This window comes from Clarias gariepinus, chromosome 14 (assembly GCF_024256425.1).
Source record: "Clarias gariepinus isolate MV-2021 ecotype Netherlands chromosome 14, CGAR_prim_01v2, whole genome shotgun sequence".
In the NCBI taxonomy this organism is placed as follows: domain Eukaryota; kingdom Metazoa; phylum Chordata; class Actinopteri; order Siluriformes; family Clariidae; genus Clarias; species Clarias gariepinus.
Window position 1 is genome coordinate 26,405,645 of NC_071113.1, and position 17,106 is coordinate 26,422,750.

Genomic DNA, 17,106 nt, shown 5'->3' on the forward strand with positions numbered 1-17,106 from the left:
TATATATTCTCCTCATGTTCTTGTGGTTTTCTCTGGGTTCATGGGTTTCGTCCCACCTAAAAACATGCAGGTTGGATAAGCATTCCATCTGGGGTGTATTCCTGCCTCACAATGAAGGTTAAGCTTGAAAATAGTTAATGGACAATGTTTTGTTTTGGGTCAAATCCTACAGCATACAGATTCCCAAGCATGTAGAACCACTTTAGGAAACTGGAAACACAGAAGTATTTAAATACCAATATCTGAATGAACAAATAAGGTAAACAAACTTAATAACATTAACACAAATTAGACAGTGTTTTCTAAAGATGACAATTTCAATCTAATTTTTTTAGCATTTAAAACATATGCAGAAAATCAATACTATTCAGCTAAAACATTATGCCCGGTATTGTGTAGGTTCCTCTTGCTCCAGCAGGGCAGATCTGGTCTTACGAGGCATGACTTCATAAGTGGATGTGCTTGTGGTGTCTGACACTAGGACATTGGTAGTGGATCCTTTGGGTGATGTGGGTTGTGGGGTGGGACCTCCATGGGTTGGACTTGGGTGCTAGATCGGATTGGAACCTGTGGAGTTTGGAGTCTACTGTAGGTTTCCAGCCTTGTGCTCTTTGCATGCGACTGGGTGTTATGGTGCCTTTCTATAGTGGTTTGCAATGCGTTTTTTTCCTGCAATATGTGCTGCATTGGCTTTTCTGTGGGATGAAACCCGACGTGGTTGGCCCTTGGGCTCCATGGACATGGGTAAGCATTGGGTTCCCATAATTGATACTCAGTGTTAATGTGTTAATGTTATGGTTGATTAATGTAAGTTGATGGAAGACCCTCGGGTTATGGGGAGTCTGTACGTCTCAAGTGACGGCTTCCATAAGAATTAGTGCATCATCTGTTACCTATCAAATTATTTAAAATATTTGTATCTACAAGTTATTTACTGTATGGAAAAGGTAAAATAACTACTGATCGATGTAGATGCTCGGATTTATAAATGCTTATGTGGGATGATGTTCAGAATCAGTACAGTAAAAGATCAATGAGAAGTTACAGAGCAAACAAGCACAATCCAAATTACACATACATTCCCAGAAATCTCTGTTTACAGTGACTCATTTTTTGGGGGGGGGGGGGGGTGTGGGGGGGGATAAAAGTCATTACCCGGAACATGCAGCAACACAAACATACACCCCACCGCTGTTCATAATTTCTTTCTGTTTTATTTCACTTTCCCAATTCCTAAATAAATGAATAAATAACAACACACATGATTAACATGTTCGCTTTCACAACATGCACAATGTGAAACGCATCTGTAAGTGTTTACTGGCAGCATCTTTGGCACTAATGATAGATTGGCCCCAGGCTATCATGCTTACCACTGGGCAGACAGGCCAGATGTGGCACGCTGGGTGGGTGGGTGTGATTTGGGGAGCCTCATCCCCCTGTTCTAATCAGTCTTGTTAGAGTCAGCATGCAGTAGCTCTCTTTGCAAGATGCCTCCAGTCATACACACTAGCTGACGGGAAGAGTCTGGATTAAATTTTAACTCAAAACATATGTCTATAAGTGAAGTCAAATGTTCTATATGCGTCTGCTCGTGTACAGCATTAGAATTTTACTCAAAGCTGACGTCTTCCTGTTAAAACTGTGTTTGGGCTGGCCCTGTCGGCTGATTCCCTGGCTCGAGTGGCACATCTGCACAGCCCTTTATTCGACTGCACATTTAAGCCTAATTTTGCGCGCCCTTTGATATGTGATAAACTGGAACACTTTGCGGCTGCTGGATTAGAAGTCGCATGCTCCGAGCTTTAGCGGCCTTGCTTGTTGTGGTCCAGTTGCACCCTGTGGTGAGAGAGAGAGCTGGGTTGTGGACACAAAATGGAGGAGGAGGCAGAAGAGACAGTGAAGGCATTCGAGTGTTTGTAATAAAACCACAGACTCTCTGCTGTCTTCGAAGGAACCTCTGCAGACAAAATGCTGCTGCTTTTGTGACTACGTCATCCTGAATAGGGTACGGGGGTGATATGTTTTGGGTGGAGGAAATGGCAAAGAAGATGAAGCATTACAGCAAACTAAAAAAAAAAAAAATGAAGGATATTTAATGCTAAGGAACAGCAAGGGAAGTAGCCAGTTGCAGTGTGTTGCATGTTAGAGATTGTCAACTGGGAAACTGATTTAATAATAATTAGGGAGGAATAGCAGTAAGCACTGTTGCCTTGCATGGTGGAGAAGTGGTTAGAATTGTTGCCTTTCACTTCTGGGATCCATGTTCGATTCCCACATCGGGTCTGTATGCTTGAAGTTTGTATCCCAGTGCTTGGTGGGTTTACTCCCGGGACCCCGGTTTCCTCCCACAGTCCAAAGACATGCTGATTAGGTTATTTACCATTCCCAAATTCCCCACAGTGTGTGTGTGTGTGTGTGCCCTGCAATGGATTACCACCCTGTCCAAGGTGTACCCCACCTCGTGTCCTAAGTCTCCTGGGATAGGCCTAACCCCCTCCTGTGACCCTGTATACAGGTCAAATGGTATAGATGATGAGTAAGAGTAGCATGCATATTTATATTATAAAATTATAGGCCTTCAAATTTTTACTATACATTTTTAAAGAGTAAGTATGAGATACTGTGAAAACTGAGCATCATCTTACCTTTTCTGCCATTATTAAATATAATGTGATCACCCATTATTGTCCAGTTATGTACTTTAATGTCATTCATTTGCAGTTATGTTCCTTAATATGTACTCATGTGGAGACCATGCAAGTGACAAAAAGTTAAAAGCATTGTTTTAAAGGACAGCACAATGTGCAAAATACATTACAAATTCTTTGTATTTCTGGTGATCAATGAATCCCGTTGTTTTGTTAATGAACAGATGACGCTAAAGGACAGATTAGACCATATCCCATATGGCAAATCTTTAACCTGATCTCAGAAAAAATTATTAAGAGGATGAACTAGAGTATCTCCTTAAGATGCTACTAAAACTAATACAAAATGTTGATGGTGTTTAAACATTATTTTTAGTGGAGTGCAAGAGTGGAAACTTACCTTAATTCCAGATGTTTAGAAGCACCTTTCTGAAGTTACACAAAACTCATTCATCTTAATTGCAACCCAATTTAAGCATAAGCAACTAATCTAGCTAAGGAAATATTTATACTGAATAAACAACTGGTTATAGGATATCCCAGATTTCCTAGAGGAATTTCTGGTTGTCCAAATGTTGTGGTGATGTTAATTTGGTAACATTACAGATGTTAGGAGAACGTTGGTATTGGGATGTCGCTGAAAGTAAGAACTACTTTAATGAAATGACTTTGGAATAACTTTGACTACATGATGACGGGATAATTGAACAGATGCCCCAAACACAATGTTTCATTAAAACCTCTTTGAAACAATAGCCTGAGTGGGATAAGTCCATTTTGCACCACAAGCTAACCGCTGGACCACAAGGCAACATACTGTTGATGCTCATAAGTGTGTGTACATAACGAGCGCCACAAACACCATTTTACGGTGCAGTAATTTGTCAGTTAAGCTAGATCTCACCATAATATTTTCAAAAGAAAATAAAACAGAGAGTTAACATCAAAACTCTAAGAGATATTTGACAAGAGATGCATGTGCTGTGCGTTCAGGAAGCTGTTGTGTCTTTCCCAATCTCTGATCAGAATTCTAAACCCTGTTAGAAACTGAAGGGACTATGGATGTCATCAGGTGTTGTGTGATTGAATGCTAATTAGCATGAATGCTCCAAATAAAGGCAAAATTTTTCATTATTTTAAGGTTATATTTGGGCCATTGATTTAAAAACATACAGTACATCAAAGCCATCCTACAGTAACATCAAAAAACAATTTTGCTCAATGCTGATCGTCATTGCAACATTGTTACAAGTAAAGTCCAACGTTCATCCAATGTAAGGGTTCAAGCTGAGTTATACTAAGTAAGATAAGCACCTGTATTCAGGAGGAAAAAAATCATAGTTAGTCTGGGTGAAAATATGTTATTGGTTTATCCCAGTCCATACTTTCGACTTTCAACACTGAAAGCTTTACTGTGAAAAACTTACACATGTGCATTTGGAAAATCCTTACAATCCTCCAGAGACACCAAGCTTTCCAGCTAGCCAACTGGGATTCAGCATTGATGAAGATGTACTGTTGACATATAAGAAATCTGGCACTCTCCAGGTTCCTCTACATTGCCTTAGGAAAGTTCTGGGTGATCCAAAACAGCCCGTGGACGTCATCCTGCGGTTCTGCCAAGTGAGTTCTCTGTTTCGTGGACAGAAAAATTACCATTCTGTCAGTTAGAGTTGAGGAAAATATCCATGTCAGTATCACAATGTCAGAGAAAACCATAATGATGGCAGAAAACGCTTGGGAAATCCCAGAGGATTCCTTTTTTAAACAAACAAAGAAAGATGGTCCATCAGATTCTGTTGTGCACAGATAAAGCTCTGGTAAAGTATGTGTTACGGAACGATATTATTTTTAAACTAATGCTATTCTAAACAATAGATGTTTTAAAATGTCTTCCACACCCACTCCTCCATTCTCCCAGTTTGAAGCTCTGCACCTCTTAATCTTGGGTTGCCTCTTAACCCCAAGTATCCGTCTGGTGCGCAGTAAGGGCTTTGGTAGCTGCGCCAGCCCTGTGGTTCTTATTGTAACCTTCACGATTGCATATCTTTAGGGAATGCCAAGGGGAGTCTGCAGTCTTAAAGGAGTGCCAAGCTCATACTAAGAAGCCATATGCTGCCCCTCTTATGCCCGGTGATGGTTGTCCTACGCCAGCACTCACAATCTGTACCAATTATACCACCCACTTCATCTTTGATTCTGCACCCGCTGAAACTGCTTTCGTCTTGTGCTTTCTAATACTGTACATCTTCAAAAGCCCTCAAACCGCACTTCCCGATGATATCTTTGTCTCGTCTCTGCAATCTGTTATCCTCTCAAGAGAGCTTTGGCTTTCACCAGACAGAGTCTATTTACGAAGTACCACTATCAAAGAGATGCATTAAGTGTAGTCTCAAAGGCCACATTATTTAAATCTCATGCTACAGGAAAGAACGTCCTGAGGTAACAGCAGAATGGGAAAGAAGCAAAAGAGATGGGAGAAGAGAAAAAGAAGGGTGAGAGGTAAAGGAATCACTGCGCTAGTATTTCCATATGAAAGAGTAAGAGTTCTTATGCAGAACCGCTTTAGAGAAGATGAGAGCTGTTGAAGTCTTGTGCCAAATTCTTCCCTTGATCAGAAGCATTATTTAGAAGAAAACTAAGTTTGAACAAACATCAGGCCATGATTGCAAACTATGGAAAGATACAGAAATGTACGGTACAGACTTCAGGATCAGAAGGCTGGATCCATAAAAATATGTTCACTTAAAAGTATAAATTAAAGCAATGCTCAGACTTTGCAACACTTATACATCCACTGAACATAAGAATGTTAAAAATGTCCTAAAGCATCTGAACTGATGTTGTTACGTACATGCAAAGATGATTTTCTCCTTTAGCACACCGATGGTTCTGCGATAGATGACTGACTTCAGATGACCCCACAGATTAAAAGTCAAGTGGTTTTAGGTATGGTTCTGTTTAACATTTGGAACATTTGGCAGGCACCCCTATCCAGAGGGACCTACATTTTATATCATTATACAGGGTGGGTGAAATGTAACTAGGCATTAAAAATTGGTAATCAGATCCATATTTCTAATATAAATTTATTGAAACAAATTGCACATGCACTATATTACATAAGAAAATGCAAGCAAATCTTTACATTTCAATGTAGGAACTTCCGGTTTTCTCAAATGGCTGGGGATGGAATGCACAGTCTTCTGAAGGAAGTCGTTTGGGATATTGCTGAGAGGTCTGCTCTATTGATGTCGTCCCAGCTAACGTCCTGGAAAATTCTGGTCTAACCACGCATGCACAGTAAGAGCAAAATGGGGAAAGACTGTTTTCATCATGATTCCATTAATACTACAAGTTTTAAAGCCGATAAATATCGTCACATTAATTTTCACCCGCCCTGTACAGTACATTTGAGCAGTTGAAGATTAAGGGCCTTGCTCAAGGGCCACTTGGTGGTGCTGGGGTTTGAACCAGGAACCTTCCTATCAGTAGTAAAATCCCCTACCACTGAACTACCCCTTCCCCAATATTTTGGCCCTCTGATCAATCTTGTATTCATAGTTTTGCCACTTGTATCGTTACCATTATAAAATTTAAGTCTTCTTCTTTTTAAGCTATAATTATGTCTTTTCATTTAAATAAACAATATTTGAAATGTACTGGCTACTGTACTGACCTCGTTGTTTTATTGTTTTATATACGATCCTCCCAAGACATTAAATGCATTAAGCAAGCTTTACCTCGCCTACTCTCTTCATTAGCTCTGTTTTTCCACTTCCTGTAGCATGGTTTAACACACGAGAAGTCTTTTCTAAATCTAATAATGATGACCCATCCACATTAAACCTGACAAAGAGCCAGTGAGGAAGAGCGAGGAAAAAAGGAGTCAAGTACTGAAATAAGGTCTATTTGTAACCTTTTTTTTTTAAACTAGAGATTATATTTCCTATAATAAAGCCCTGAAACCATTGTTGCATCTAAAATGTAATTTCTTGTTGAAAATGTAGAATAGAAAATGTGGACGTGACCTTCGAGATTCTGAAGGCTCGGATAATCCATGAGCTCTGGGCAAAGCATCTGAGGCTGACTCGAACTTCCTGCCAACTTTGCATCACTCTAAATGCTTTGCCCTCTTCACAGGCTTTTACACACTGAAAGCTCATTAATCAAATCAGTCCAGAGCAAAGAGAGGGCCAGTGTTTTGATGGGCATGAGGGTTTGTGCTTCGCTGGTTATAAAACACACACCTTGAATTCTGTTACATGTACTGTATGAATAGTGTGCTGGATCTACTCTATCTATAATCGAATGCACATGCTAAACATGCACCAATGCATGCTGGATGATTGTCCTCTAATTGCAAGTACAATACGATATATTTACAAAAAGATCCTGCACAAAACTTTTAACCGCATTCTTTTTTACCGCATTATTTCTTTGTATAGTCCTATAAACTCTTAATCGCCTTCATGACCTGTTCTGCACAAGCCGGAGATGACCTAATCCTTTTTCCTTGGCCCAGGCAATGTGTTCAGCATCACTGGTTATTTACCGTGATGCTTTTCCTCATAATCCAAACATGCACATCAGCAAGGACGCTCGAACAGAATAGCAGCAAAGCATTGAGTGTGTCTAAAAAATCTGAGCGAGACACACTCCAGCTGGCAGCCAATGTTTACGAACCACAGAGGAAGAGAATATCTGGCAAACTTTTATACACTAAAATGCACCGCTACACTCCTTTAACAGTCTCGGATTATCTTCTCTGAGCTGGTCGAGCCTCACAAGGGCTATGAGTTTTTTTTTTTTTTTTTTTTTTTCCTAAATAAATTTAACAGTTAAGATTAATCCGATAAGTGTGATGCAATCCGGAAACAGGAATCCTAAACGTTGTACACTTTTTTTTTTTAAGACTCCACAAAACCACAAGACACAAGATAAACCACAAAATGAGATCTTTAAAAACCAGAAAACCAACAACGGGTTTAATACGTGGAGACAGTTAGACATTTGAATATTAAGGAAAAAGCTCATCTTGCAGATTGTGTAGACATATTCATGCGTTTGCCGAACAGTTCCCTGACGTTAATGGAGTGTTCTCTGTGTACTGCAGTCCACATCTGCCCAAATATCACATCTCAAACATGCCTTGTTTTTTTTTCCTTTTGTTTATTTAATGTGTCATATTATCCATCATTTGCGACGAAAGCCAGGCTAATCCATTTCTTTATGCGTCAACAATCCTTACCACATATCCAAAGAGCTCAGCTATCCATCAACCTTTCAGTCCCACTCTATTTTTGGAGCGATATATCAAAAAATGAGAATTACAATCAGTCATCTTTGAGACACATCACAAAATCCAATGCTTCCCTTGATACATTTTGTCTCAAAACAGTCCTTTTTTTTTTTTTTTTGGTAAAAGTATTTTGATCAGGAAAAAACAAATCATGCATTTGGCAGTCGAGCCCTAAGACTCGTCTTATAAGTCGGGTAAGATTTACTGCATGGCCTGTCCATACCTGAAGGGACAGAAAGAGAAAAACGAGAAAGACTGAGAACGAATGAGAGAGAGAGAGACAGAGAGAGAGAGAGAGAGAGAGAGAGAGAGGAGGGATGGACTGAGCGAGTCACTCGGGCAGTGTGTGTATGTGTGTGGAGAGCTTATGTTTCACAGCCCATTTAACCACGGTGCCATTTTTCAAAGCCAAATTCCCTCACACGCTGCAACAAGGGTGTGGACTTACTGCAAATTACACACAGACGGTATGAGGATGAGAGACATAACAAAATGCACATGTTACATCCTTTCTGGGCTTAATGGTCACGAAAGTGTCGCCGACCTCGTCATCTTAAAGTGCCAGTCTAAACATGGGGCATCTGGGCAATAAACTAATAAACAACAGATTACAAAACAAACAACATTTTAACAACAAGAAATTAAACACTGGCTAATGATTTAAGGAAGGGAGAGACAGAAAAAAATATATATAGGACTTGGACAACTTTAACTACTAGGTCTTGTTAAATCGACTATATATTTCAAAGGAAAAATTGCAAAGAAAGCGACCAGCTACAGCCTCTATACTTGTGTCTAGATTGTATGAAAATGCCGGGTTTTTAATTTAAAGTAAAAGTAAAGTCTTTGATTTCATCCTTTATTCACATGAGCGAGTAACACCAACAATTCACGTTTCAAACATCCCCGATCATCAAGACTACAAACTACTGAAAAAAAGGAAAAAAGGGAATATATACTCTATGTAGAAGATAAATTAACATGCTGTAAGAATTTGTTCCAAATGTGATGGGCAGATGTTGTACACACTAATTTATCCAGCTGTTTTGGAAAATAGCATGCAAACCTTAAAAAAAATGAGTTTTAATTTGTACGATTTGTCATGAGATTTTCTGTACAGCAAGAAGAGTAGGCATTCAATGGCATCCTTTTTCATTCATCTTTTTGTCATCTCATCACCTGGAAGTGATCAGTAATGGCACAATGTGTGTGTGAAAGAGAGAGAGAGAGAGAGAGAGAGAGAGAGAGAGAGAGAGAGAACAGGTACCAGATGCAGTTATCAGAACATTTTACAAAGTTGAAAATTTTACTTTTTTTTATTAATGTTTACATTTATTACCAAAAAGTTTTTTTTTTAAACCCTAATAGATTTAATGTAGGAAAAAAATAGAAAAGAAACGCATGGCTGCTTAATTGCTCCCTGGAGATCATGATCACATAGCCAGGTTTGCGCTATTATTTCAGTTCATTAACACAACTCTTTGGCCAGATAAGTGAGAACTAATTAGTGACATCACCAGTTTTGTACTATAATACATGGCATGTGTTGTCTTAATACTTTTGGTCACCACTGTATATTGCAGGCAAATTGGAAACATCTCTCCGCCTACACTGCCAACGTCTTTGGAATGTGAGAGGAAACCACGGTACACGGAGAAAACCCACCAAGTACAAGGAGAACATGTAAACTCCACAGACACACAGACTGGAGCTGTATAACAACTAAACCACTGTGCTGCCCTGAAAATGACATGTAGCCTCTCGTTCATTAACTGCTTTGCCCTGGTCAGACTAGTAGCAAATGCAGAGTCGATCCTGGGAACACTGGGCATAAAGCAGAAGCAATGAAAAGTCGAGTTCAGTGCTTCAACCTACCACAGTGAGGCATTCCATAATTCCACTTTTGGAATTCACAACATACCATTACCATTGTTCTGAATCTCTCGCCATTAAAGTCTGAAATGGAAACAGCAGAACTGTTCAGGGGAATCTAAAAACTAAAACTGGAAGAAATAGTCACTGGTTTGTTTTTTACAACCATGACGCTGTGCGGATGTGGGACATAAAGTATCCAGTTTGGCACAAAGGCGCCAACATGACAGAAAACGGAACCGCCTCAGCTGTCCATCCACTCACTCATGTCAGTGTAAAAAGAGCTACACACACACACACACACACACACACACACAGAGTTATTTTCTCAGTTTTCAATGGAGATTAGAGTAGAATGTGTAATGCGTGATGATCACATAATCAACAGTTTTATCACAAATCCATATTTTAAACGTCCAGTCAGGGGCAAAAAGTGCCAGTTTTAATAATATTAAAAACACTGTTTGTTTTTTTTAACTTGAATTATTTTCTTTATCCAAAACCAGCTACTGTAGCTTTTGTAAAAGACTTTTTAGTCAATTACAACCAAAAATGTTTTAAAATGTCCTTGTGTTCTTGCAGCAAAGTGCAATATTTCAAACAACATGAATTAATATGTGTGTCTTAATCCACATTGAGTTTTAAGTGAAACAGATTTTTATTACTTGTTAGTTGCATTAGGCTTTGGTGCAAAAATGAAAGAAGCAAATGTCAGAAAACTGCGACCATTTTTGAGGAAGCTGAAAAATTTAATGTATTTAAAAAAAAAAAAAAAAAAAATTTACCTGTAGATTTATAATATGCCAGAAGAAACAGGAGCCACTTTCTGTTTTATTTGTAAAGCAACCGTTGCCAAAAGTAATCATAAATAAAGGTTTAAAGTGATGTTTAATATCTAACTATTTCATATTTTACTTAATTTACACATCTTTTTTAAATGATTTGTTTGTTTTTATACACAAAAATTATGATTATAGTGTTGGTAATTGGTAAAATTGGTAATGTCTTTGGGTGGCTGAAACTGATTTTCTGCATTTACATTATATATGGGAAAATGAAATATTTTGCAATACGAAATTTCACCTTAAGAACTCACCCCCGGAGTGAATTTAATTTGAATGCCGAAGTGCCCCTGTCCAACTAAACCAGAAGATACATTAATTTGTTTTCTTTCTCTTCTTTAAAGATCATAAATCATCTTAATTAGGGATCAATTCTCTTCAAGGTGTACGTGTACACACACACACACACACACACACACACACACACACAAAACATGCACCCAATTAAAGAAGAGTATATTTCGATGTGTGTGTTTGGTGTTCTGTAAACCATCAGCCCTGCAAATGGCTACGAGAGGCGATTCAGTGTAGTCAGTTGTCTGTTAAATCGCATTAGCATGTGCTTTGAACTGTGACATTAAAGTTTAATCAGGACATGCTGTCTGGTGCTAATTCCTATATCTGGCCATTTTGCTTTGATCAAAGCTATACGGTTCGAAACTGTTTGCCTCACACAGCAAATGATGAGTTCTCTGTCATTTTCAATGTCACTATGGATTTATCGGTGTACTAAAGCAAAGCTGTGTTATATACACTTCTGATTAAAAAGAGAATCTGACCATGAAATTGTTTTGGGTTTCGAAAACTCGTGCATAAACCTCTGCATAAAAACAAACAAAATAACAGAACACAGTTATGTAGTTTAAGTAAAAACTCTCTTTATTTCTCTATATAATCCCCTGCTACACTAATACACTTATCCCAGTTTTTCACCAGTGCTTGGATTAAATCAAGGTACCATTAAAGTTTTCTCAGCACGCCAGAGCTATGATTAGTCTGCCTGCTTCACGTCTGAAACGTTCCTGTTGTGCAAGTGGTGTACCGGTCCCACAGACAGATGAGTCTATATACAGTATATATATATATATATATATACATATTGTGTGTGTGTGTGTGTGTGTGTGTGGTAAGCCCATGAGAGTCACGTTAATTTGTGAATCAAATACTCAAAGCAGCCATAAAGAAGAATCTAACTGCAGAAATATCAATTTAAGTAATGAACAATCTAAATAATAATAAAGAAAAAAAACTAAAAACATTAAACTTAATGAAATTATGATATTGCCTCTGAATTTTTAGTGCGCAGTGTCATTCCGCTAGCATGTCATCTGTCTGTGGCTGCATAAAATGCTAATTGGCCTCATTAATGTTAGAATGCATTGCAATAAAAAGTCATTACAAAGTTATAAAAACAAATTTAAAGCAATTTTAGCGGCATAGTAATGATAGTAACGATCGCTTCATGATTCATTACTGATTCTGAATTAGCAGCCTGACGAGAAATGAGGAAAAGAGAAGCTACAAATGAATCGTTGTTGCAGTTCAAGTTAAAGAGACAGATTTCGAGGAAACTAAATGAAGCCATCTGTGCTGAAAACAAAGCGGATATGTTGTGATATGTTATATTTCATCAGCTTCAAGCCCGTTTTGAGCAGGCCTGGGTGAGTTTAATCATCAGACTGAGTGTTTTAGTTAATCAGTGTGTCAGAAATTCCACCCAGGATGTACAGAGTGGAATTTGATGTATCAGATAACCCGCAGCCAGTTGTACAGTAGGTGTCTGAACATTAACTGTAAAAAATTTTAGAAAGTGGTTCAATTCTCTAAGATTATAAAAAAATAAATAAATCAGAAATTGGTAGAAGAAAATTGTGAAAGTTTGGGGGACTCTTTATCTGAATCCTTGTTTCTCAACCCTGGTTCTGAAGGACCTCATTCACAACCCTGGCGCTGGAGGACCCCTATCCTGCAAATGTTTGTGTTTTCCTTGCTCTGTCACACCCACTGCAATTCAGGAAGGTTGTTCATTTAGCTGATTGGTTACATCAAGTGTGCTGGGAACTGAGAAAACACTGAGTGCTTTCATACTTTAGTTCGTTTGCCCCAGCTCAAAACGCTTGATGAGTTTGTAAACTTCTAGTATTTCCCCTTGGTTTGGTTTATTTAAAAAAAAAATCTAAGCGTCCCAAATACGTCAAACCACACGAGAACGTCCCCTCTAACTACTTATTGGTTAGAAGTGTCTGCTGGGGGGACAATAGATAAATGCATTGGATTACGGTTCGGAAGATCCCAGGTTCAAACCCCACTTTGCCACTGTTGGGCCCTTGAGCAAGACCCTTAACCCTCAACTGCTCAGATGTGTAATGAGATAAAAACAAAAACAAATATAAGTCGCTCTGGATAAGAGCATCTGCCAAATGCCTAAATGTAAATGTCTTGTGGACTACTGCATGTTTCTGTGACTTGGAAGAGACATGATGGAGGTTAACCTACAGTATGTGGGTTGGTTGTCACCTTGATGCATTATACTTTAGGTAAATCATACAATGTACCATGTTGATGCACTAGAGTCTATGAAGGCACATATCAAGACAATACAGAAGGTACATTCATCATGTCTACTGAACTGCTTCACACTCATCAGCCAAAGATATTTCCATAGATCCATCAAGCACGTACAGGGGTCACGGTGGCATAGTCGTTAGCACCATGGCCTTGCACCTGCAGGGTCGGGGTTCGCCATTAGTGTGTGTTTGTGGAGGTTTCATGTTATCCCTGTGCTTGGTGGGTTTCCTCTTGGTACTCTGGTTTCCTCCCGTAGTCCAAAGATCTGCAGGTTAGGGAAATCTGTGTTCCGAAATTGCCTATTGTGAGTGCAAGAGTGTCCCGTTCATTTCCCCTTTCTTTTGCCCAAATTTCGGATAGATTCCAGGCCACTTGCAACCCTGTACAGCACAAGTGGTTAAGTCTGTTTTGGTTTGGCATGCTTTCTCACCAGAAGGAACGCACCAGAGTTCGCTAGATAATTCAGATCAAGACCACCTCTTTTAGGAAATCTTTGTGTAGTAATTTTGGTGCATACCTGAATGTGATGATTGTATTTACACCAGACAAAGGAAAGCACAAACAGATAAAAAATGAATAACAGACTAAAGTCTATAGGTGTGAAAGCTCTCTGAAATGTGCTGGGGAGTCCTATAAGTCCTACAGGAGAACGTTTATCTTATCATTTTTTCTGTTTCTCTATAAACCTGGAATACTATGTTTATATCCTCTACTATTCTAAAAGTTTTTACTCTCTTGTTAGTTCTCTGTCTTACTTCATAAACTATAAGTTCTAAGAAGAATTATAGCAGCATGACTATATTCATAACTCTGAATGTGATGAATGTGATTTGCTCACTAATGCTTTGTTAGAAAAAAAAATAATGTTGAACACATACAGGAGGACAGATGGACAATAAGACGATTATGTAAAATCCTGACATGAATAATGAGAATATGTTGAGTCATGCTGGTTTAAATGGCAGAATTAGGGGGAAAGTGAAGGAAACAATGAGAGAATGAAAGATGCTTCATCTCTGTTCACGAGACAGACTTGAAAACTCAGAATGTATTAACAGAGATGACTAGAGAATAACAAATGAAGCTGAGGTAAAGCTAACATCCTCTATTTGTCTATTCTGATAAAAATTAGTGTTTAAAAAAACCCATATAGACAGCCCAGGATTAAACTCAGGGTGAGTCAAAAATTATCTGCATTTTTTTAAAATTAACTTTTAGAAAGTACAAATGCATAATTTTTCGACATTATCTCCGCGCTTTTCAATAGACTTTATCCATCTATCAACAAGCTTTCATATTTTCTCATTAAAAGAAACACAGTTTAGGCTGAGCTGCGAGCCACAAATGCACTGCTGACTTCACTTTTTCATCAGAAGTGAATATTTGTCCTAAAAGGGCTGCTTTCGGGGAACCAAACAGGTGAAAGTTGGATGGACCAACATCAGGACTAAAGGGAGAATGCTTTAACACCTTAAATCAAAGTGTTTGCAGAGTGTTGACAGTGTGGGCACAAGTGTGTGGACGGGCATCCTCATGCAAGATCGTGACACCCTTAATATCAGTCCTCTACGTTTAACCCAACGTTTAGGGTTTAGATCATCAATAAGTGTCAAGGTTTTTATTTATTTATTTATTTATTTATTTATTTCAAAACATCCTACTGTAACGAGCACTGTTGATTGTCAAACCTTTTTTCTGATAATGTTCCAATACTGACCCTTGTGAATTCCAGAAAACTGTTAGCATTTATTTTCAGGTTGACTTTTGAACTTTTTCCCAATCGGTGATTGAGGATGTTTCCGTTTCGTACTCTGGCGTTCCTTACAGTATCAACCCACATTTTGTTTGCAGATATCCAAACGCATAATCTCTACTTTGCATAAAGTCTTTGATAAATACAGCATCAGTTACACCCTCAGACTACAGTGGATTTAGAATTTAGGACCAAAAATAAAATCCTAACAAAAACGAATCACTGTGAATTAAAGTGCATGCCAATGGCAATGGGCATTTTTCAGCGGTATACTGTCTCTCTTCAAACAATAATAATTTCAAATGCAAATTAATCATAGTTCTTAGATTCTATTGATACTAAAATTGGTGTTAACTTCTAGAAGCATATGACCTACTGTATAGTTTATTCAGTTAAAATTGCTTTTTGTAATCTGCCCAATAATTAATGTTAACACACATAGCATTAAAATTCCAGGGCTACCTTAGTGCAGTGTAGTGTCTGTAACCATGTAAAATCCATGATGCAATATCTTTTTCAATTTTATGTCTTTTCATGTGAAATTTAAATTGGCCATGTTTCACCATTGAAAGATCTGAATTTAAAATAGTTACAGACACTACGTACATAAAAGAGCATGAAACAATTGTAATTAAAATATGTAAATTTATGTTAAAAATATATAAATTTCTAATAAAAATCTAAATTTGTATGCATATTTACAAAAAACGAAGAAGTGTGGATCAGGAGCGTTAAGTATTATGAAAAATGGTGTTATACTGTATGATTCTATTTTTTTTACCTAAGCGAGACACTTTTTAGCACCAAAACCATGTTTTGGCTGAGTGTATTATTGTCATTCCTCTAAGCATAATTATACTGTACTTTATGCATTTCTGTCTGCTGCATGCTCCTACCTCTTTTAGAAGGCAAACTGGAATTCTCTTATTGTTCTGCCTTCATATTTTTCCTCTCTTTCCTTTCAGCTCCATTTGATTTTTATGCGGTTGGGTAATCATGAATCAGATGGTGTCAGTTGTCAAAGTCTTACACTTTTATGTCTAATGCCCTTTTAACTTGATGCACACAACTTTTCTTTAAAGATGAGTGTAATAAGAGCTATCCATGATCAAACACACACTCCTCAGCACTGGGAAAATGATGATGGAAACACTGGTTCCTACAAGGGTCTACTCATTCATGCACACATCACTGCCTCCATGTTGCCCTCTTTAATAGGAAATTGAAGCCAGAACCTTTTGATCAGTCCTCGAACATTTCGAGCGAGTGAATTCATGAGACTGGCGAAACAGATGTGACTATCTTTAACAACAAGAAGTCCTTTTTCTCTGCCGTTCAAGCTGAACTGCACCATCAGATTCACAGCATCTGACTCCAATCTGATCCAGATGTCCGTGTGGATCTCTGCATTACTGGGCCAAGTTTGACCATACGCATCCTCAGTGTCATGTCGGCCATGGGTTTGATTTAAACCAACACTTTCTCTTTTGTTACTCTCATCATGCGGGATTGCTCCGAGTAGATCACAGCATCAGATATCAAAGCGAGCTATTACTGTGATCTACAGAGTGGGACTTGTGGTGTGTGTTGGTGTGAAGAGGTGTGAGATGTATCATCTATGACTCGGGGTTTATTGCTACTTCAGGAAAACTGGAATGGCAGGAATTCAGCATTACAGTTCAATTCCAGCAAGGATGATACTGTATAAACTAAACCATTGTGTGTGTGTGTGTGTGTGTGTGTGTGTGTGTGTGTGTGTGTGGATGCACATGTGTGGACATTAGCAGGGCCCCATGCTTTAGTCACTGTCTGCTCATCCACCGCCTTAGTGATGTCTCCTAACATTAATCATTCACATTCCATACAATCAGTCTTTCATACAGGGGGCCTAATGATAAATCCAGAGAGACAGTGTGACTGTCTACTACACTCCTCTCTCTCTCTCTCTCTTTCTCTCTCTCTCACACACACACATCTTACTATCCTTATGTGGAGCTTGCTATAATTATTCAGTTAAAACAAATTCTAAGCTTAAAGGTCCCATATTTTTCTACTTCTTCAACAAGAGCTCCCCCAAAGTGTGTATTTCTTTCATATGTCAAACTTTCTTTATTTTAC